General features: G+C 40.8%; 1 protein-coding gene and 1 pseudogene across 7 annotated transcripts in view; one reads left to right on the forward strand and one right to left on the reverse strand.

Annotated features, from left to right (window-relative positions):
- DOCK4 (dedicator of cytokinesis 4) overlaps nucleotides 1–23,858 on the reverse strand; it is a 421,803-nt gene that overhangs the window by 331,158 nt on the left and 66,787 nt on the right. The gene's annotated exons all lie outside the window — the stretch shown is intronic.
- Nucleotides 95–609, forward strand: LOC114210555 (cilia- and flagella-associated protein 276-like; annotated as a pseudogene).

The following is a 23,858-nucleotide window of genomic DNA, read 5'->3' on the forward strand; positions in this document are numbered from 1 at the left end:
TAGAGGCAGGATTGCAAATAAAAGAGAAATCATCGGTGTGCGGCTGCGCGGGGCTTCCCATCCCTCACACCAGCGGCTCACTCCGCACTTTACAATGCCTTTCACCTGAGACCCCTTCCAGCACCCTACGTTGGATAACGATGATACCTTCCTGGGAAAACTCGGGGCTTCCAAGAAACTGCCATATAAGAACCCAGGTCACCTTGCTCAGCAACAGGAACCCTGGAGTCGGCTCAGCTCAGCTCCCACAATCACCTCCATGAGGCGGGATGTTTATTTTTTTGATCCTGAGATACCAAAGGATGACCTGGATTTCCGCTTAGCAGCCTTGTACAACCACCACACAGGGACATTCAAGAACAAAAGTGAGATACTCTTACACCAGGAGACCACCCAGGATACCCATGGAATCATCAAGACCCAATTCCCTGGAGAACTTTTACCCCTCCTCCGCCACCTTCCATCACTTCCCAAGCTAACATCAGACACTGGATCAACCCTAAGAAGGAGTTTATCTACAGCATCCAGGGATCCATAGTGTCCCTTCATACTGCAGCCACCAATGGAGGCTGCTCCCGAAAGAATGATGGTGGCTTCTTCTCTACCTAATGTTGACAGGTCCCTGGACTAAATTAATCATAGTGGTACATCCTGCTGCCCACCTCTATTAGATAGAATTGTGCTGGAAAAAAAAAAAAAGAGAGAGAAATCATCAATTATATGGCCTTTAAGTGCAAGAGGAAGGACTATTTCAGAATATGGAGAAGTGTCTTATAGAGGGCAATAAAGTTAATAAAGTTTCTTAGTTTTTCTTTAAAAAAAAAAAACAACAAACACATGTGGGGTGCCTGGGTAGGTCAGTCAGTTAAGCGTCTGCCTTCGGCTCAGATCATGATCCCAGGGTCCTGGGATCGAGCCCCACGTCAGGCTCCCTGCTCAGCCAAGAGCCTGCTTCTCCCTCTCCCTCTGCCCCATTCCCCTGCTTGTGCGCGCACGCTCACTCTCTCTCTATCAGATAAATAAAATCTTAAAAAAAAAAAAACACATGTACACCAAAGTTCTAAGTACAATTTATTGTAAAATTCTACGATTATTATAATACAAACATTTCTGGGATTACATGCTCAGATATACAGTGATATCATTTCACTGCAAGCTAGTCCAAATTCTGAAGAGCTTGCAAAAATAAATGCCACTCTCTAAAAAAAGAAACTACCCTGAATTCTAAATTCATATCCATTCCATAATATGTTAGGTGTTACACCCAACATAGAAATGATGCATATCCTTCTAGGAAACTGAACAGAAAGTGACGGAAATAAACAAATCCCTCCTTAGAAGCCTCCTATGCCTCTAAATTTGATAGTACAAGTCAGGGAGACCCGCACTCTCCATCTGAATTGAAATTCCTACCTCAGTTCATAAATGAGAATATTTTACACCATTAATTGCACTACTTATTATTAGACCATTGAGGACACTGTTAGATCACTCTCTTGGAACAAGGCATTTATTTATACTCCCTTAATTTGCAGACCCCAGTGAAACTTAGACAATTAAAAGGGCATTTAAAACTTAAGTCAGTAAAAGAACACCGGCCAAACCCATAAGTTTCCACAGATTTCAAAATAAACTAAAAACTCATTTCAGGAGCTGACCTTTAATTACATTCTTTCTATTTATTGCAGACAAATGTCAAAATGCCCACATGAATGCATTTCAATGCCAACAGAAATCCAACAATTGCTGAAGAAACCATAAAAATGGATGCTGTAATCCTGCCTCTTAGGGATGGAATCTAATGGAATGTAGGGGATTTTAATTTGCACTAAATAAAGCCAGAATCCTTATTTCTAAATGTTGCTACGGACCAGGGAGGTAAAAGTGACCAGTCACTTTCAGTGTTTGGCCCCATTTTATTTATTGAAAGAGGAGAAAAGGAAAGAAAAAGTATTCCAGTTCGAATCCTATTTCAAAAGATGGACATGAGAAGAAAGCGCTTTACCTCTCTTGAAGGATTTCTCTCCATAGGAGACGTTTCTTTCCTTTAGGCCACATGGTGACATCCCAGTGGCATGGCTGGGAGGCCAGGGTTTCCCCCATGCAGCAGAATGGGCAGGCTGGTGCCCATGAGCACCCAGCAGGGGCTCCAAACAGTCTTCCTCCCACTACCATTTCCCCAGGGAAACAAAACAACACAAAAACAGGAGTGGGCAACAGGGAACCCTTTCTTGATTGTTGTACAGACAAGATGAAAGATCTCTGCTGATCAGATGTCTTCCCTCCCAGTTAGGATTACAGAGGAGGCAGCACTGAGGGTCAGACCCCTGGCCAACTCAGTTTCTCTGCAGCCCCAAACGAGACACAGAGAAGGAAAAAAATATCTGGTAAACTTAAAATATAAAAAAACAAGACTTCTTTTGAAGAAAATGCTATATAAAGTCAAGCAATCCAACTCTCACATAAATGGTACCAGTTCTCATGATAAAAACTCCTGGGCCACCTGCTCTCTCAAGGTAAAACTAGTGAACTAAAAATATGAATGTATTGATTTTTAGGGATATTGTGTCTCAGACGAAAAGCAAGGTCCTCAGGTTTTAAGAAAGTTTAGGGAGGCTGGTTATTGAACACATGCTACAATATTTGTGAGCAACTAGGGTGTGCTTCTATATATAGCACTATTTTTTCTGTTAAGCTGCAGTAAAATCATCTTTAAACACAGCATTGTATCCAAAAGCACAGTCATTTGTGGATGCCCTCCCAGAGAAGCCAAAGGACTGCCAAACATGAATACGAGCCTCCAAGTCTCCTGATTCTGGTTTGTTTCATTAAAATGTGTATTTAAACAAAAAAAAGTAATATATTCGCAGATAATTCCAATAAAGGTAAAAAAGACTTCAAATACTAAAGAATCTTGTCTTAAAACGTTGTTAACACCTGCAGAACTCAATTATGATTAGCATATAAGTCCAAGGAAATGAGTATCCCATACAGCTACGTGCAGTGGCCTGCATCTCATACGTCTATCTACGCACATTCCTCATTCTATGCAAAGTCTTACCCATCCATCTCAGAGCCTTAGTCTTCAAAGACATGACTCAATTATTATATGCCAAGATACCAAATTAAATAGGACAGGGAACATTTCTGTGTTATTACCCCTGTACTGGGGCTCTGACATTGGGCCTGTCCAGAGAAGAGCATGTGGCAAACAGGATCTTTGGGCCACCTTTGTCAGCAGATGAGGCAGGGAAAAGGTCAAATCTCACAACCATTACACACGGGGTGGGGAGGGCGGGTCGGGGGGGGGGGGGTCATCCAGAAATCTCTCAGCCAAGAAGGTGGAGGCCCTGCTTTCCAGGGCTGACTTCATCTGTGTCTGGAGTGACTTCCCGATTGCAGCCTTTCAGATCAGTTACTCCCCACTGCCATCTCTCAGACACTCCCACTACAGACCCAGTGTCCAGCCCTCAGGGAAATCAGACAGGTGGTCAGCTGGAGGCTGCGATGTGAGCTGCTGCTCACATCCCACAGGGTCAGTGCAACCTACCTCCCCATGGCGACACATCTGTCAGCATCTTCGCCATTCAGAATGCACCCAAACCTAAGCAGAGAATTCCTGCCTATGTTTCATCTATTTATCTTCTGCAAGCCCCCCTCACCCTTTTGACATCCCCCCTCGGGTCTTTACATAGCAGAGTACAGAATGTTCAGGAGAGCCACATCAGAAAAGGGGGTGTGGTCATTTCTGAGAAGCACCTACAGCAGGTGATGTCACCAAGGTACAGGAAGAATTGGCCCTTTTAAGCTCATCATTTTTGGGGCACCTGGTCCTGCTACAGCTCAACAGCGGATTCTTGACAGCATTGAAGTAGAAAAGATGACACTAAGGAGGGGTTGTGAGAACACTGGGGAAGGATGGAGCCACCTCAGCCCAGGCAGTAACGGCTTGAGGTGTGAGCAATGGACAGGAAGACACTGCCTTCTGTGTGGAGGAGATAAGGGACTGCCTCAGTTCCGGTTACTTCGGTCTGCGTGTCTTTAGGACATCTCTGAGAGTTCTGGTCTCAGTGGTGTCTGTATCAGGCTGAGAAAAACACTTTAATTTTACAAATTAGTTGAAAATCACCAGTTTACATTTAGATCATTTACCATAGATTCAATTTGCATCTATGTGGGGCATTTATGCTCATCATCTGTTATCACTTTATCTTAATTCCAGTCAGTAATTTCCATTTTTACATATCTAGCCATCTTTTGCAATTTTTCATTGAATACTTTTAGTGTTTATAAAGCCTTTACTCAGAAAACTTATCACTGCACAACACTTGAGTTTTTGCTCTCAGAACTCATGTGATGGTGTCCTGAACTGGAGAGGCCCTGGTTCCACAAGTGAAGAGTCAGGGAGGGGTAAGGTTCCTGTTCCAGACAGACTATGACCTGCCTGTCTCACCTGGGATCACTAGATATTTTCATTAAGTCCAATAGTCTCCCCTCCCCTACGGTTTTGCTTTCTACAGTTTCAGTTTCCCGTGGTCAACCACTGCCCAGAGGTAGATGACCCTCCTACTGACGAACGGTCACGAGGTCAACAGTCACCTAACACTACATCACAGTGCCTACCTCACTCACCTCACTTCATTCATCTCCTCGGGTAGCCATTTTCTCATCTCGTAAGGGTAAGTACAGTACAACATATTTAGAGAGAGAAAGACAGTCACATACTTTTATTGCACTGTATTTTTATCACTATCCCCTTTTATTATCGGTTACTGTTGTTAATCTCTTACTGTGCATAGTTTATAAATTAAACTTTACCATAGGTATGTATAGGAAAAAACATAGTATATAGAGGGTTCAGTACTACCCACTGTTTCAATCATCCACTGGGGGGGGGGGGTGTCTTGGAAGTACCCCCAATGAACAATGGGGAACGGCTGTACAGGCGTCTTCATTCATGAAAAGGAGAGATGAAGAGTCTACGTAACACTCATAATACCTTCCCCAAGGCCGTTATATTTCTCCTCAGCTCCAACCTGGGTGAAGACTTTTTTCCACATTCATCAAGAAGATTCCTCTCAGAGTAAACTGTGAGTGAGCAATATGGGTTTTACTAGAGTTCATGGGAAGAACCGCCGGGGCGTTCCCACCCACGGAATTGCACCAAGACCTGTAGGCCTATCTCTTTTCTTGAATCTTTCTCTTCAGCTCCAGCTACCAGCCCGCCTTTCCCTCACCTTTGCATGACAATTCTCTGAAACTCATTGGCTTTTGTGTCCCCTCACCTGGCACTTAACATGGTCTTAAGGACCCAATGAGCTCTCACTGTGAGAGAGCTGATTCTAAATTCAGCAAACCATAGATTTCTCACAAGGAAGATCCCTGGAAGGCAGTAGGGGATTACCAATAGGGGGAAAAAAATTATACGATTGCATATTCAATAAAAACGAGCTTGCAAATAAACAACAGCAACAAATTAGGTCAGAGGCTACCGTGAAAGGAGCCATTATTAGAGAATTCCCGAGGCAAAAGTGGGGCGTTGGCCAGTTCTAGCAGTCTCAAAACCAAAACGATTTGTTCCTGAGTTCTCAAATACAAAGCCCAGTATCTGAGACCGGGAAGGGAAGTCTTGAGTGACCCCGGTAAGCGCAGGGCTGAGGAGGAAAGGACGCCTGTGCGAAGTCCAGGGCTTCTGACAATGAGGTCAGCAGCCCGGAGGGGGCTAACTTCTGGCACCATAAATGATTTTAAAAAGGAGACAAAAAAGGAAATCATGACTATTAAGATAAGTAAGAAAGGGAAAAAAAACCTTTGAAAATTGATTTCTCTGTATCTAACTCCACAGAAATCTTCCCCAAACAGAAAAGCTACAATAAGTTTAGCTTATTTTGGATACATTTAAAGGAGTAAGAAAACTGCCTATCAGGACTTAGCCAAAAGCAAAATTTTTTTTTTTTTTTTTTTTTTTTTACCCTCCCCACAACCAGTACCCTTACTTGACTTCCCTGTATCATTAAAAGTACTATTGCTGAGGAGGTGAGGGGGGATGAGGAAAGTAGCTGAAGGGGATCAAGAGCACACTTATCATGATGAGCACTGAGCAACTCTATTCAGTACCTGAAACTAACACAACACTGTATGTTAACGACACAGAAATTACAAAATTTAAAAATCCTTTGCAGACATACACACATACACTTCTGCACATTTGCTAGAAAAAAAATGTGGTATAATCTATACAATGGAGTATTATCCGGCCATAAAAAGGAAAGATGCACTGATTCGTGCTGCAACATGGATGAACCTTGAATGTATCACATCAAGTAAATTAAGTGGAACACAAAAGACAACACAGTGTAACTTTGAACACATTATACTAAGTAAATGAAGCCAAACACAAAACACAACATAGTGTATTCCACCTATATGAAATGCCCAGAATAGGCAAATCTAGAGAAAAAGAAAATAAATTACTAGTTGCCCAGAGTTGGGGGTTTGGGAGGAAATGGGAATGACTGCTAACGGATATGAAGGTTTTTTTGCGGGGGGGGGGGGGGAGGCAGTGATGAAAATGTTCTGAAATTGTGTTGATGGTTGCACAACTCTGTCAATATACTAAAACAACCAAAATGTACATTTTAAATGAGTTAATCGTATGGTATATGAATTTTATCTCAATAAAGCTGTTCATTTAAAATAACATAAAGAGGGGCGCCTGGGTGGCTCAGTTGGTTAGGCATCTGCCTTCGGCTCAGGTCATGATCCCAGGGTCCTGGGATCGAGCCCTGCATCGGGCTCCCTGCTCCACGGGAAGCCTGCTTCTCCCTCAAGCACTCCCCCTGCTTGTGTTCCCTCTCTTGCTGTATGTCTCTCTGTGTAAAATAAGTAAATAAAATCTTTAAAAAATAATAATAAAATAAAATAAAATAACATAAAGAAAAATAAAAGTTTTACTGCTTTCTAAGTTCACTGGGCTCAAAACATCTGTGCCAGGTTTTGGGAGTTTTCATCTGACCATCCCCCAAACAGGTGCCAAATGCTGAAAATCCGACCTACCGCATTGTGTTCCATAAATGAGGGCGTGAACACACCAGCCATCCTGGTCAAATGTTCGTGGCACAGTCACTCCCCATGACTAATATTGGAAAATACTGGCTCACTTAGTAATGCTGATCTTCCACATGTTGATGCACTTCATTACACCCTATCAAAATATCGCAAAATCACATCAGAAAAGTTTTAAAGTATCGGTACACTAGTAAGTTCACGGTGACAGACACAAATATTTCAAAATTCTCATTTTTGCTTGAAAGGACAAATTTTATCATTGGCAAGAACTGCTGTCAAATGCCTTGAAGTGACAGGCTCGTGTCGTTCATTTCCAAGAAAATGTCTGCCAAATATCCAAGTCTGAATGATGATAATATGTCAATTAGCTCCCACGAAAACACGATGCTCCCTGAAAAACGCAGCCAGTTCATCGTGCAACCCAAACATTGTGGAAGGGCTTTCCCTCCAGACAACCAACATTCTCTCGTATGCAGAAGTGCTTTATGAGTGCTTTCCGTTTTGTCACAGAGAATATTAAAGAGATGTGAACACGAGGGTTGAGATTTTTACTGCTTCATCAAGGGCATTCTTAAGTGAAACTGGTATTTTTCCTGCAGGTCCAACAAGGTGAAAAATAGGACTGCAGCTTGTGCCATGGCCTTGATTTTCTGCTAAGGCACCAAAAGTTTCCCAAGCATTGGTTTTGCACCATTAATACGAACACCAAACCCAGTGAAAAGACACTAGTAGTAACATCTTAGTATTACTATGAAAATAGCTTCGTCTTTGCAGACCCTTCCCCAAAAGAATCTAGGGAGACACCTAGGAGCCTGCAGACTCCACTCTGTGAACCTCTGGTTTCGATCATTAAAACTCCTTCCTAATAGGCCTCCCTATCTCCAGCAATCTACACAGCAGATCATTTTTATCTCAAAATGCTGCCGGACGCACTTATCTAAAGAACAAGGACAGGTATCTATCCCTCCTGCCCCCATCAAAATCCTGTGAGTGCTCCCCACTGAAACAAAATGAACTGCAGATTCTCACAGTGACATTAAAGATACTCTGTGAGATGACCTAAACTGCTTATTCTGCCGGGCTCCTCCATCCCCTGCACTCGAACCCTCCGTCTAGTCAAAAAGAACATAGGGTCTCCCAGCTTGACATGTGCTTCTATAATTTCCTCTGCCCAGAACACACCTGTCAATATTCAATGGTTCCTTAAACCTATGGTTTTCACCCCTGGCTGCTAGTGAGAATCATCTGGGGAAGTTTTTCTTTTTTTTAAATACCTATTTTTAAGCCCCTCTTTCCAAAGATTTGATTTAATGTGAACAGGGCCAGGCCTGAGAACAGGTATTTTGAGAGCTTCCTAGTGACATTTTGTTCTGCCTCAGTGAGACCATTTTATGTGCTATTGCCTGGAGGAAAGCCTCTTGGATTTTTCCAGAAGGGCAGGTACACTTCCTCTCTGGACACTTGAAGCCTCCTGTTCTCACCTCCTCCACAGAGCATTTCAGTTCTGCCTTATAACCTATTGTTCTATTTACCTCATCTCCCAACTGAGCTGTGACAATCTTTTTTTTTATATAAAGATTTTATTTATTTATTTGAGAGAGACAGAGCACGAGAGAAAAAGAGAGAGTGAGCACAAGAGAGAGCACAAGCAGGGGGAGCAGCAGAGGGAGAAGGACAAGTAGACTCCATGCCGAGCAGGGAATCTGATGGGGGGCTCGATCCCAGGACCCTGGGACCATGACCTGAGCTGAAGGCAGATGCTTCACTGACTAAGCCACCCAGGCGCCCCCATTTTAACTATTTTAAAGTGTACAATTTGGTAGCACAAAATAGATTCACAATGTTTTGCAACTGTCACCACTATCCAGTTCCAGAACTTTCTCGTCACCCCAAGTGGGAAACCCATCCCTGTTAGCAGTCATTCCCTACACCCTGCTTCCCCCTAGACCCTGCCAACTCCTAACCTGCTGTCTCTATGGATTATAGGACATATAAGCCTATCAAAACAGACAAGTAAGCCCCATGTGTTGCTGGCTTCCCTCTGACGGCTTCCCAACACCCACCATTCACAGGAACTCACAAGTTGCAGCCCCTCTGAAACCCACCTGCACAAGCAACTTCAGACCGTTTTTCAAGCAAAAGTGCCCTATTTATTGTACTATTTATGTATTTCTTAACCATTTAACATGTGTAAAACCATGCTACCATTTTTACTTGGTTCCTATCTTCTTCATTAATGTGTCCCTGAATACATTTTTGAATGCTGGTCCCTAACCCTATTTTCTCTCTCAGTGCTGTGGCTTTCATCGTGCAATTTTGGACAGCATGGTGATTTTTAGGAACGCAGAAGGTGCAGGATAGTAGAACTGACTATATATATGGCTTTTACTTCAAAATAGAAGCTTAGGTCCAAGACCAGGCTTTCATGACCTGCTTCTTCTTTTGCTCTGACTCAATCCTGGACATCCAAAGACATCACTGCACTCATGAAAAGCCTCTCTCCATCTAACTACTGTTAGAATTTATTCTCATACCGTATTAAGTAGGTAGAGCCTCCTCCTCTGTAGTCAGAAAAATCCATGTAAGATTTCCTGCACAAGATACAGAGCTATTATATAAAGAAACTCTCGTTGCCCTCATCAAATCACCCATTTTCCACACAAATCTCTGATCTGCTTGCAGATCTCTTATTTACAAAAGGAATGACAACAGAACCACAGAACCAAGATTGGAGGAATTGTTTCTCTCAAACTCCCTGGAGCTTACTTACACCATACTCAATTTTCCCCTTCTTAAATGTATGGGAATTATCGAGCAATTTATTGCCACACTTAACCAGACTTAACTGGACTCCTTCAAATGAAAATCATTCGGAGAGAGAGGGACAGGGGCAAGATGTTGGTTAGAATAAACAAGCGAGCTTTCAGAGTAATTTGAGAAGAACATTTTGGCCCCTCAGTGTTCCCAAATATACCATCAAAATAAAATTCGCACTTCATGTAAAAACAGAGTAACAATTATTCAATGGCTCTACATTATATAGAGAAATAGTTGCAAAAAAAGCCTTCCTCTTAAGTCTCATAGTTGGGCAGCCAGTAGGACTTCTCTTCTTGCTTATAATACCCCTTTACTGCCTTCCTCCCCTCTGTAATGCAGACTGAGATGCAAAACCATCTTCTCTTCTAATTCCTAGAACCCCTGGCCAGGGCCTGTCCTCAACCCATGAATCAAACAGGCCCGTGTGGCCCAACAGGCAGTGACAAGAAGGGACCACAACTGGGGTAGCTGTTAGGTCACTCCACCTCTATCGCTGCTTCCCAAACTTCACATTCGGCTGTGTGCATGAATTTGCAGCCCGACTCCTTCAACGACTAACCCAGAAGGTGCACCAAACCTTCACTTCCCCTTAAATGCAGATGTGTCTTTCCCTGGAAGTCTAAATGCTCGGTGCCCACCAACAGCCCTCATGCATCTCCGCCTTTTCCTAATGAGACTGCATGTATGTGAAAAAGAAACAGCGATAGGGCCAGAGTTAGTCACCCCAGTTAGCTCCCTGTCTCCAACAACTGTTGGCAGTAAAAAAGTCCAGGGAGTTATGTCATTCCACCAAGGACCCCGGGCAGGAGAGGAGATGGGAATTCAGCCCCATGACAAGAAACAGAAACCAGGGGCGCCTGGGTGGCTCAGTCGGTTAAGCGACTGCCTTCAGCTCACGTCATGATCCCAGGGTCCTGGGATCAAGCCCTGCATCGGGCTCCCTGCTCCGCGGGGAGCCTGCTTCTCCCTCTCTCTCTGCCTGCTGCTCCTCCTGCTTGTGCTCTCTCTCTCTCTCTCTGACAAATAAATAAATAAAGTCTTTAAGAAGAAAAAGAAGAAACAGAAACCAGAGCAGAAAAAAGCCAAGGGGGAAAAATGGCAGAGGAAGATAGGAATTGAATGAACTGCAGAATCCCAGATGCTTTGCTAGAATCCTCTACCTGCCCCCTACTGAAGCCCAGAGCCTTAGCCTCTGTCTCCCTCCCTATGCTGCAGGAGATCACTACCAGCTCAAGCACGAGGTGCAGGGGTACAGGGGAAGGGATGAATGCCTGAGGACGGGACAAAATTGAGGACAGAGTAATTCCCAGCCTTCCCAAGTTAAAAAACCAACATGGTCTCAAGATCTCAGAATGGCTTTATGATCTACAGTGCTGCTGGCACTGAGACACCTCAGACACATTAAGGCTGGCACCAGAATCTACTACTTATTGGAACAGCATCTATGGCAACTGCATCCTACACAAGAAATACAGCCCTTTGATGAAAACGCAGAGCAGGGCAGTGACAAAGCATAGGTTCTGAAGTCAGATAACTTGGCTTCAGATTCCAGCACCATTCTGTTCTGGCCTTGGTTTCAGGCAATCACCTTAGGATGCATTTATGAACTAGCAGCTCTCACTTATTAAGTACCTACTATATGCTAGACACCATGCTATATACCTCGTATATGTTATATCCTCATAAGCAAACTGCAAGATTAAATAACTTGTCCATCACATAATGCAGAAATGCTGGGATTTGAATCGAGGTCTGACTCCCAATGTCATGCCTCCTTCCTGTCTCAAATAGTATTTCTACATTACATATGCTATCTTCTGGATCTCTCAATAAAGAATCTCTGAATTCCAAGCAGTCTTCTCCCTGCTTCATGGAGAGCAGGACTTCATGCTGTGACTAGATTCAATGAATTCTCTCATGTGTTCTGTTGAGCACAGGTGCCTAGTGCTTCTTAAGAAGGCCCACACCCATTTTCCATCAACAAAGTGTGGAGCATAGTCTCCTACACATCCACAGAGAGAAAGTTGTGTCTCCTTTTTGTCCACAGTCACTAACCTCTTGGCATGAGGTTCTTTCTCTCCCTTGAATTTTCAGAAGCTTCCCTTCCAAGCTTCCCACCCCTATAATTTCATCATCCTTGTCTAGGAACTCTTCATCCACTTGAACATGAGAGAACAGAAAATATTGTTTGAAGACTTTTACGTTTCACAAGTTAGATTCCATTTGCAAACAATCCAGAGAAAATAACTCAAAGCAGAAAGACTCACAGACCAACATATAGATATTTTAGGGTCTGTAGGCCTCCTTCTTCTGGTTCCCCATTATTCTTCTACATGAGGAATGTGGTTCTGACTATATGCATCCACAGAAACTGCTCCCACAAAAGTCACTGATGACATTCCAGATGCCAAATGATAATTGATTTCTTATTTAATATAGATGAAGTTCCCTTCCATTTGAATATAGAGTAGGAAAGTTTTCCACCACTACAATACTTTGTCAATTTCTCCATCCAATTCTATTAGTATTTGATTTGCATTTATTCCTGAATGCAAAAAAAATTCTTAATTGAATTGTTTTATCTGATATTAATAATGTCATACTTGATTCTCACTTGCCATTGTTAACAGATCTTAGCCTGTCTTTTTATTTTTAGTTTTGGTGGGTCATTATGTTTTTTTAATTGTGGCAAAAACCAAATGTGCCATCTTAACCATTTTTAAGTTTCTGGTCAGTAGTGTGAAATATATTCACGCTGTTGTGAAACAGATCTCTGGGACTTTTTCATCTTGCAATTCTGAAACTCAATACCCATTAAACAGTGGCTCTCCCTCCCCTCTCACCCCCAACTCCTGGAAACCACCATTCTACCTTCTGTTTCTATGAATTTATCTACTTTAGAGGTGGGTCATTATGTTGCAAGACCATCTCTTATAAACAGCCTTTAGTTGGATTTTTTAAAACCCAATCTCAGTTTGAACCCTGCAGCGTTTACCCCAAATGCATTTGTTGAGATGACAGAGATGTGTGAATTTATTTTTTACATTTTGTTTAATCCTTTTTGTTATTTGCTATGTACTTTATCTTCCATTTCATTATAAAGAATAGAATATGTCTTGAAGTTATCTTTGTCTTTATCAAAAACAAAGTAAACCCTGTATTTCTCTAATGATAAAGTCCAAAGCAAGGTCACTTGCAATTCTGTCATATGCAGCAATAAAAAATTCAGCACCACAAAAGAATGACCTGAAGGGATGGTTGTCTTTGTAAAAAGTACCATGAACAAACCTTTGACTTACAGTCAAAATAAAGGCCTAGTTAATTAAACCCAGTCTCCCAACAATCATTTCTTTAACTCAAGCAAGTCACATCTGGAATTTTAGCTATCAAGGTAGGTAACCTCCTACCCATGGAATACTCATGGTAAATTTTACATTCTGGATCCAATACGAACTAACTAACTTCTTACAACGTCTATCTGTTAAATTCAAGACAGGCAAACTAAACTTCCATTCACTCCTAAATCAGCTGTAATGAGGAAGGAAATCTGCTTTAAAAACTAAAAAATATGTTCCAAACCATAATAAGGAATGTATCTAGATAGAAGGAATCTTTCTAGAAGTAACAGAAGGGCTATCCACAGGGAGGTTGGCACCCCCACTACTCTGTCCTTATACTAATTATAATCAGGTCTTTACCATGAAAATAAGGTATTAGTTTTCCAGATCATGGAGAAAACACTTTGACATCATAAACCAACAATTCCCACGGCTTATTCTTACACGTAACACATCAGGTGAGTGAGAAATGGTTAACATGGACAAACTTTGTCATTTACACTTAAATAAGAAATCAACTGATGAGCATTCTACCTAGACCTCACAGCCACACTAAAGGATACTTGACCAGCAATAACCCCTTTTCCGGCCATGGAACAAATCCCAGCCCTATTTTTCCTTCCCCCAGTATCAGAGGGAAGATCAGGGCCTGGAAACAGAACAATAATTGAAGAGAGGTCTAGCCACTCACTGGCCATGTGACTCGGGAAATCTCATTTTTCTCATTTATAAAATGGGGATAATATCATCAACTACTTCATAAGACCATTTTAAGGATAAAATAATGGATTATCAACTACCTAGCACAGTGCCTGGCCCATAGGAGCTACTCATTAAATACTGCTAAAAACAACAACAACAAGAAAACATTTGTTCCATTACCTTGTTTTTAATTCAAGGAACAAACCCACATCCATTAAAGTGATACATTTACTGATACATCTCATGTATAATTTAGTTTCCTTTTTTTCATCACTTTCCTAACTATAACCTGCTTAAGCTTCTAAAACATAGGCTGTATTTGAATCTATTCCTGTGCTGAAAAGTGATAAGAAATAAACAGACTGAAATGAGATATTCATACCAAAAATGAGGTTGGTTCCCAAACATCACAACATCTTTTCACAGGGAAACTTCATGTGTAAGCGTGGCCCTAAAGCACAGAGTTAAACCGGGGCCCCACTGGGAAAACAACAAATCTGAAAATCCATAGCTGCACCAAATTTGAAATTATAAACAATACTAACTCTACGTTGTAAAAGTTATGTCCCTGATGAAGAGATGGGTGAGTTCACTCTCAGGTAATTGTAATATCTATTACTTTCTATAATATCTTTATGATTTAAATTACAGTGTGTAAGGAAAATCATGTTTCAGAGACAATGCTTCCCCCACCCCCACAGGATGACCCCAAGGCTTCTCTATCATGTCATTTACGGTAATCATCTTGCCTCTCAAAAATCCAAGCCAGCTATTTAAAACATACTAAGGTTAGTCAGATTCTTTCTGAAATATGAGGTGATTTTGTATGTGTGGTTGCTTACAGTGACTTCTAGACAAAGCTCAAAAGTTCTTCTCAGTAGGTTGGCTCCTGATGAAGGCAACAACCAAAGCACTCCAGGTACCATCTGTACCTTGTAAGGAGCTGCAGTTAAAAAAAGCAACTGATACTAAAGAACAGGTATAGAATAATGACTAGAGCACTAGAGGCAAGCCACTTCTGATAAAATTCCATCTTCCCAAGATATATTGATCTTCATCAAGTTAATTAGCCTAAGACTTGGTTTCCCTCATCTAAAAAAATGGGTATTATAAGTGTACCTAGTCATGGCTCTGCTACAAAGTTCAAATGAGACATGCTTATCAAGTATGGCATTAATTATGTTATCAATAAATGGGACGTTCATCATCACTACTCTTCTTATTAAAGAATCAGCAATGGATTTTTCTCTCTTTCATAAAACTAGAGCTAATGAAAACATTAGCAATTTTAATCAACATAAAAATTCATCAAAAAGGCATAATATTGAAATCCTCAAAGACAGAGGATCTCTGAGTATCTACCATAATCCAAGAAGTCACGCTATTATCCTACTCAGTGCCCTTGACAGCCCAGCAAATTAGGTATTATCATCTCCAAATTAAAGATGAAGCAAAAGCTCAGATAAATACCCACAGCTAAAATAGGGAAGAGTTGTATGTTCAACACCAGCTTCATCATCCCCAAGTCTCAATCTGCACATGAGATCTGGGTGCCCCCTGTGGTGACTGATACTAGCAGTGTCCCACTAAATGTTTGCCAGTGAAAACACTGAAAAGCAACAACAAAATAAACCAGTATTACATAACCAAAAGCATGTGTGAAAGTGCCTTTGCAAAGAACATCTACTATGGTTATGACTTGCTTACTTACTTAAAAACATTCAGTTAAACAAATAGCACCATGAACACATAATTTAGACACCCCCTTAATATCTACTGGCAAGGAAAGGCCATCCAATGCTCGAAGATTCCGAATCCTGTGCCTCACATGACTTTGTGAGGGTTAAAATACTATCACCTTAAAAACTGAGCCCTCTCATACACTGCCGGTGAAAATGTAAAATGGTATAGTCACTCTGGAAAGCAATTTGGCAGTTTCTTATAAAACTAAACATGCACTTACCATACGACCTAATAACTGTACTCTTAGGCATTTATCCCAGAGAAATGAAAATAGCCCCAAACTGGTAATAACCCAAATATTCTTCAATGGAATGGTTAAACAAACTGGTTTATATACTATGGAACAGGACTAAGCAATAAAAGAAATAAACTACTGATATAAGCAACAACTTGAACAGATCTCAAGGCATTATGCTTAGGAAAAAAAGCCCATCTCAAAAGATTATATACGATTCCACTTACATGATATTCTCAAAATGACAGGATTATAGACATGGAGAACAGACAAGTAGTTAGCAGGAGCCAGAGAGAGTGCAGAGATGGGTGCACTAACAAAGCAGTAGTTAAGGGGGGTCCTTTGTGGTGACTCAACAGTCTGTATTCTGATTATGGTGGTGGTTCCACAAACCCATACATGGAATTAAACTGCATCAAACTATACACACACACACTAGGACACCTGTAAACTGAGCAGAGCATGTAGTCAAGGTAACAGTAATGTACCAATATCAGTGTTGTAGTTTGATGCTGCATCACAGCTAAATAAAAGGTATCGTCTTTGGGGGAGCTAGGTGAAGGGTACATGGAACTCTTCATGTGTAAGTAACCTTCTGTGAGTCTATAATTTTAATTATTTCAAGATTAAAATAAAAGTTTAAAAAAAAAAAAGGCGCGGGGCGCCTGGGTGGCTCAGTTGGTTAAGCGACTGCCTTCAGCTCGGGTCATGATCCTGGAGTCCTGGGATCGAGTCCCGCATCGGGCTCCCTGCTCGGCAGGGAGTCTGCTTCTCCCTCCGACCCTCTTCCCGCTTGTGCTATCTCTCATTCTCTCTCTCTCAAATAAATAAATAAAATCTTTAAAACAAAACAAAACAAAACAAAACAAAAGGCGCCTGGGTGGCCCAGTCGTTAAGTGTCTGCCTTTGGCTCAGGTCATGGTCCCAGGGTCCTGGGATCAAGCCCCACATCTGGCTCGCTGCTCAGCGAGGAATCTGCTTCTCCCTCTCCGTCTGCCCCTCCCCCTGCTTGTGTGCCCTCTGTCTCTCTGTCAAATAAATAAAATCTTTTAAAAAAAAAAAAAAGTCCCTAGCAGCTTTTTAGCCCATCCATATGTAGATACCTGTAAACAGCCTGGGTAACATTCCTCTTTTCTGAGGTTGTGATTTCCCCAAAGTTCCTCAAACTAGCAGCAGACTGGAGATTCCTGTCACTTAACTCATAGAACAGTTCTCTATCACACCTTTTCTAATGGAATAAAATGCAAATGCAAATGTATGAATATATCCACAGTTTTGGCTTTCAATAAAGTCATTCCCTCAGTGTTTGAGTCCTTGGGGATCCTGATCCAATGCACAGGGCCTTGATTACATCTAGACTTGGAAGCACCTAACTCTGCCTGGAAAGGTCATGGGAGGCTTCCTCTAAGAAATGAAATCTGAGCAGAGTCTGAAGGTTGAGGCGGACGTCACCTGGCAGAACTAGAAGGAAAGAGCATTCCAGGAAGCTGCAGGCCTGGGACAGCACCCCAGGTTTAGCCCCAGGTTTAGAGAGCTGCCAGGAAGGGGGAAGGGGCTGTGACGACAACACAACAACCCGTGGGAAAGAAGCGGTCTTAAAGGTCCACAGTGCCACATCCTAAAGCTCAGGGACACACACCTGCCACACTCCACCACACACAGGCAGTCTCAACACCTCTCTTTACATTTTGTTTAAGAGACCTACATTAGATTTTGCCTCCTCACATGCACACCTTTTGCTAGTTAATATAAATAAGGTATCATGGTTCTAACAATTTCCCCAATAATTATGATAATACAATGCTTTGTTGGTTTTCTAAGCAAGGCAATGGGGCAGTAAAATTAAGCCTGTGAGGAATGATATCAAAATCACTAGACCAAATTATACACAAAAGCTAAAGGAATCTCATGCAACATACTCCGAGTCTGTTTTTATTCAATCTTGCCCTTTCTCAAAGCTGGTCTATACTCTCAAAATAAACTTAAGCCATGTTTTACGTTAGTAATTGTGGGGAAAAGTAAAATGGACAGGGGGTAAGTAAAAATACAGAGGTGTCCTACCAAAAGGAGCCAGTAATTCTTGCTTTAACTTTAACAGCTTTTTTCACTGTGGCAGTAAAATATTAATGGCCCTGCAAAGTTGAATTCACATGGGCAGTAATTCACAATCTCTGGAACAGAGTCTTTATGTCAACTCATTACGTCAGAAAAAGTTACCAAAAATAAATCCATTTGACTTCCAGTATTTTAGACAATAAATAGAGCCATTTCTCCCAATGTCAAATTAGCTTTGAAATACACAGGCTTATAATGGTGAAAACCCCCATGTTATCAAAGAAATGGCATGCCATATCCCATAAATATGTCTTAAAACTAACAAATGTGATCCTGCTTCTTGTAGTTTTGAGCTGTCTTCTGTTCTCTGAATTAATCTAAAACTCTGAGTATGAATTATGTGCTGCGTACTGGATGGGATCAGCTCTCCCTACAGTTCCTGAGATTGTTTTCAAATGTGCTGGACCCATGATTGATCAATGAGTCTACAATGACCAGAGCATCAAGTATATGCAGTAATGTGATCTCCCGTCTACCTGGGGAGGCAAACAACTCTTGTAGGATACAGGGATGCCAATTTAATGGACAAACATCAGGGTAAGTCATTCACCTCATGAGGTACTTAATTGTCCACAGCTTTCACAAGACAAAGAAGAATCCAAGAACCTTTCTATTTGATAAACCTCGGGCTTTTTGACGGTAATAACTGTCTTTACCTCTCTATAGCCCCAGTCCCTAATACAGTGCCTCTTAATAAATGTTTTTTGACTGAATGAATAAATGACAGAATGAATGCATGCCTGGTGCAATTCAAGAAACAGTTAAAATATGATATATGCATTATTTATTCATTCACTTATTTTTTTGTTATGAACATTTATCAGGTGCTCATAATGAACCAAGTACCATGCTAGCTAATGAGGAAGACAAAAAAAATCGTACGTCACAGGGGACGTAATCAGAGATGTGATAGGAGAGAAAGACATGACCCAAGTGACCCAAGAGAAGAGAAAGGGAAAAAAACCTAAGTACGGTCATAACAAACTGCATGGTTTCAAACTGATACCCTGGTATGGGGGATGGAGGAGATGCTTTTAAATTCCATCCCTGGAAAGAAAGCCAATGTCCTGCTGGGAGGCAGAGGACTAACTCAGACACAAGGGGCCTTCATATGCTTCTCATCTGTGGGTCTGAAAGCTGTAAAACTCTCATTTCAGAAGCATTTATTAATATCTGGATTGAGGGCAAAGATCAAAGGGTTGTGGGACCACAGGTTGGCAATTCCTCAGACCATTAGGAAAACAGTGGACTGTCATGGTGTTTAGTTTAGGAGTTTCACTTTGATAGGATCCCTTAACCCCATGTAAATTGGCCCCCTACTTCAGAACCCGAGGTCATTTTCTTTGTGGTTGTTTTGTCTTAACTACAGGGATTCCTGAGGAGGTTTAAGCCACACAGTTTCAAAGGCACAGTGTTACTTGAAATTCGGTTCAACACAGTTAAAGAACAGATTGCCATCCCAAAAGGATTTCTAGCTATCACGAACAAAAGAATGGAACTTAACCAGGAAAAAGCTGGGGGGAAAACAGGACACGTGGTCATCCCAGCCTGGTGGGAGCTCCTACAAAGGATGCAATGTTAAAAATAGAATCAACAAACATTCACACGGAGATGGTATCTAGAAACAGCACAAAGACTGATGGCATCCCTCCCCTGAAAGGACCTTAAAGGAGGAAGCTACAGACCACAGGCATGCATATACACAGCAAGGCATGCGGATTAATGCTTTAAAGGAAAAAAAAAATTTTAAAGGACTTCAGTCTTGCTATTTCACCTACACATTCAATGTCTTTGGTTAACAAGTAGGAAGTAGCATGGAATATTCAAAGAACAGAGAATGGTTAGTGAAAGATGAGCAGAATATTCTCTGACCTTAGGGAAACTGACTCCTGGTTTAGGCTTCCCCTGAGGCAGTTGGCCCCATGGCTTGACAGACCCACTGTCCTTGCAGAATTCACATTAACCAGTCCTAACGGTCAGAAGTCCCAGGTTTCAACTGACAAGGTTAAGTGAAATGGATGAATCCATTTAGGATTCAGGTACCTTAGAATTTAGAATCCCAAATCCCAGAATCACCACACACCCCTAAACTCCAGAATTATCTACTTTCTGAGACTGCCAGATCTTCAACCTAATTCCCAGAATGGGGCTACAGGTCCTAACTCTCCTTTTAGGAGTTGGAGGGACAGGAGGTGCCAGGCAAGGGTGAGGTGGTCATGTGTGTACCTGCCGGAGTCACTGAGTCTCTGAAAGGCAGAAGCATGTCCAGGTATAGTTCTTTTTAGCTAGACCAAAACAAAAAGGGAATCCAGGGCTGGCTGAGGCAGAATTTATCTTGCCATTCCATAAATGTTCTTGTCATGAGCCTTCTTAAACTTCCTCAAGTATATAAACCATGCTTTCTTGTTTAATTTTATAATTAGGTCTTTCAATTCTGTACCTCCTTGCCTCAGTGAAAAAGAATATGGCAATAAAAAAGCTGCTTGGGGGCACCTGGGTGGCACAGTCAGTTAGGCCAACTCTTGGATTGGGGTCTGGTCATGATCTCAGGGTCGTGAGATCGAGCCCTGAGTCAGGCTCCATGCTCAGTGTGGGGTCTGCTTGAGATTCTCTCCCATCGCCCCCCGGGCCCCCGTGCTTGTACATGCTCTCTCTCTCTCTCTCTTTCAAAAAAGTAAATCTTTAAAAAAAATAAATGGATGTGTGCTTATAAAGGACAAAGACTGCTTTCTTTGGTGAATCATCATATACAGTCAGGTGTTTATTACTTTGGATTGGAGTTTCTCAAACTGTGAGTTATGTCTCATTAATGGTTCCTAAAATGGCTTAAGAAATCAATTTTTTTAATGGAATGGAGTGGGGTGCAATGGAATGGAATAGAATGGAAAAGAAAATATCAGAATATATCACATGTTGTCAGGTTATTATTTGTTGAAACTTGTACTATAGTGGAGGCTAGGATTTAGCTTTCAAAGATAAAAAACAAAAAACAAACAAACAAAAACACCCTATTCTGAGTAATGTCAACTTGACATTTAGAAAAATATAAATGCACTATTCATACAACTCATATTACTTGGAATTCTTCACTCCATTACAATGATTCAGAACCATTTTAATTTTAATTAGACAAAATCCCATACCCTTTACAATTTAGTCTCAAGAAAAAGGATATTAATAGAATGGGTTGAGCCTTTACTACAATAACATTCCTCCTCCCTTAAAGCTTGCAGTGACACCAACAGCTTGAGGGAGGGGTAAATCCACCATGGAAAACCACCGAATTCCTAAATGCCTAAAGAAATCTCCTCCAAAGACAAGGCAGACTGAACCAATAAATCACAGAAACTGACCCGATGAACTGTACGAGTGTTTGTACTAATATTTCAAAATAACTTTTAAAAGTTACAGTAGAAAATATATCTACGACCAAAAAAACCAGATTTTAAAATAATATCAAGGTAGGTTTCAAAAAACCTTCATGTGTGCTATCATATTTAATAAGAAAATGCCTGGCCTTTGATTCAATGAGGCAAACTCCATTTCTCAGAGTGGCAGTAATATGTCATGATTAAAAAAACAAAACAAACAAACAAAAAAACCCTTTACTTCAGTAATTTTCTTAATCACTATTCACCCTCGATTGCTGTAAAATTTATTTCACCCTTAAAAAATATCATGCAAATAAATTTTAAATACAAATCCAATCTTTACTTAATAAAGTCCTTTCCGTATAATTTACTCTTTCTAAATCCTTGGTCAATCAATTTTGCTTTAAGACATAATTTGCTTTAACTAAGACATAACTATTCTGAGTGGGCCCTTTAAATTGATTCTGTTATACTGCTAAATTAAAAGTCAGTATATTTTTCAAGTAAATATGATCCAAGCTTATTGATAAAGATGGAGTAAACTTTAAGTCATTTAAAAATAGCTAAAACCATGAAAGTAAATGGCTTTTTAGTATCTATTTAAGCTTTACCTTTCTCTCCTTCTTTATGCTTTTGTCAAAACTATGGCATTAAAATCTCAATCTCTCTCTCCCTCTCCTTCCCTGAACAGTACCATATATATAATAGGTACCTGAGAAAAAAAATATTTTCTGAATGGAAAAATTACACAGGACACATTAAACTTAATCTAGTAGCCAATTATAGCCAAACTTATTTATTAAATTTCATTCCCTAATGCAAGCTCTTATTAGCTATATAATTTATCTCCTTCAATCAACAGAAAGCCGTCAATCCAAACCTTCAGTACTACATCCACTCAACTGGCAGCTTGCTGTCTCGGTTAAGCTGTGTGTCGACTATTACACAAGGAATTACGGAACATTTAAAGCTAGAGATTCAACCATTAAAATCTTAAAAAAAATAATAATAAATTAGACCCAACAGCTTTTTCTCTCTCTCTTCCAAGGGTTACATACGATTCTAAACATTCCTCCCACCAAAAAATGAAACCGCTCCCAATTACCCCAAAATACAATGATGAAAAATTGAATTTTGTTGCTTTCCCAGGAATATCTGACGAGGCTAGTGGGTATAGAAAATAATGAGAAACACCAACCATCCCACCATCCCTGTCAATTCCCCTCCACATTCATCCTAATCCCAGGCCACTTGCTCCCAAATAATTATCTAAATCTTCAGCCAAAAGGAGGAAGATCAAGTATTAAGCAACAAACAAGAATTAATCAGATTTCTCTCTCCTGTAATACACCACCCGCCACAGGTTGAAAGGAGAATTCTCTGGGCCAATTTCCAAAGATGTCACTATAAATTAAACATACTCTCATAACTTTTTACCTCACTGTGGTTTAGAACCCAAATCAATAGCTTGCAAAATTTCGAAGAAACTGAGAGGGGGGAAAAAAAAAAACTTGTTTCATTTTATGTCTACTGTAAGTGTTTAAAAATGTCTTAAAGTATAGAAACTATGAAGAACCAGCAACACACAAAAAGCCATTATCTGCTTGTAGATTTTTCTTTCTGTGGTTCACTTCTCATCTGCAGTCCTAGGGATGGCTTGTAAATCACTGGGTCTAAAATCATGCCAAAATTCCCACACCCACATACAAGTACAATGCACTCAGGGAACAGAGAATAATTTTTATTAGCTTAATCCAAACATATATGAAAAGATAAGTCTGCTACAAAATTCAGTAATTCATTCACTTACTCACATATGTTTGCATGTAGCACCTGCTATATGTCAAACCCTCTGTGGGAGGATTATGTGGCAAAGATTTGTCTCCGCCCTCAGAGCTTGTAATCAGGTGGAGGACAAAAGAACAGATAGAAATAATTAGAGTTCAAGGTCAAATGTTGTATACGCCATCAGAATGACATAAACAAAATAGGATTCAAGAAGAGGCAAATTATCACTAGTTTATGTGGTCATGCAAGGCTTTTTAGAGATCCAATTTAAATGGGGTCTTGAAGGGAGAATAGCATTTTGAAAAGCAGAGATGAATGGGTAATTTGAGAAATGAGAAGACAGAGAGCACCGACATTTCCCAGAACGCTAGTGTGTATGCGGACACTGTGCTGAGTTTTCATTTATAATAGCTTGTAATTCCTTTTCAATGGGGAAACACGATGGGATTCAGCTGTAAGATCTGGAGGGGAAACAAAACAGTAGGCAAGATGGGGTGGGAGCAAATGTTGCATGCCTCCAATTCTGAGCCAGAAAATCTGGACCCTACCAGAGAGAAAAGTAAAATAGAATATTACCAGCTATGCTTCTGAAGCACCAAAAAGAAGAAAGAAAGGGAAAAAAAAAAAAAAAAGGAAGAAAGAAGGGTGGGTCACATACTGCTATCGATGACTGGCACAGAG

The sequence above is a fragment of the Eumetopias jubatus genome, unplaced genomic scaffold (assembly GCF_037043125.1).
Source record: "Eumetopias jubatus isolate StellerSeaLion01/CBP00866 unplaced genomic scaffold, mEumJub1_p1.0 scaffold_14, whole genome shotgun sequence".
In the NCBI taxonomy this organism is placed as follows: Eukaryota; Metazoa; Chordata; class Mammalia; order Carnivora; family Otariidae; genus Eumetopias; species Eumetopias jubatus.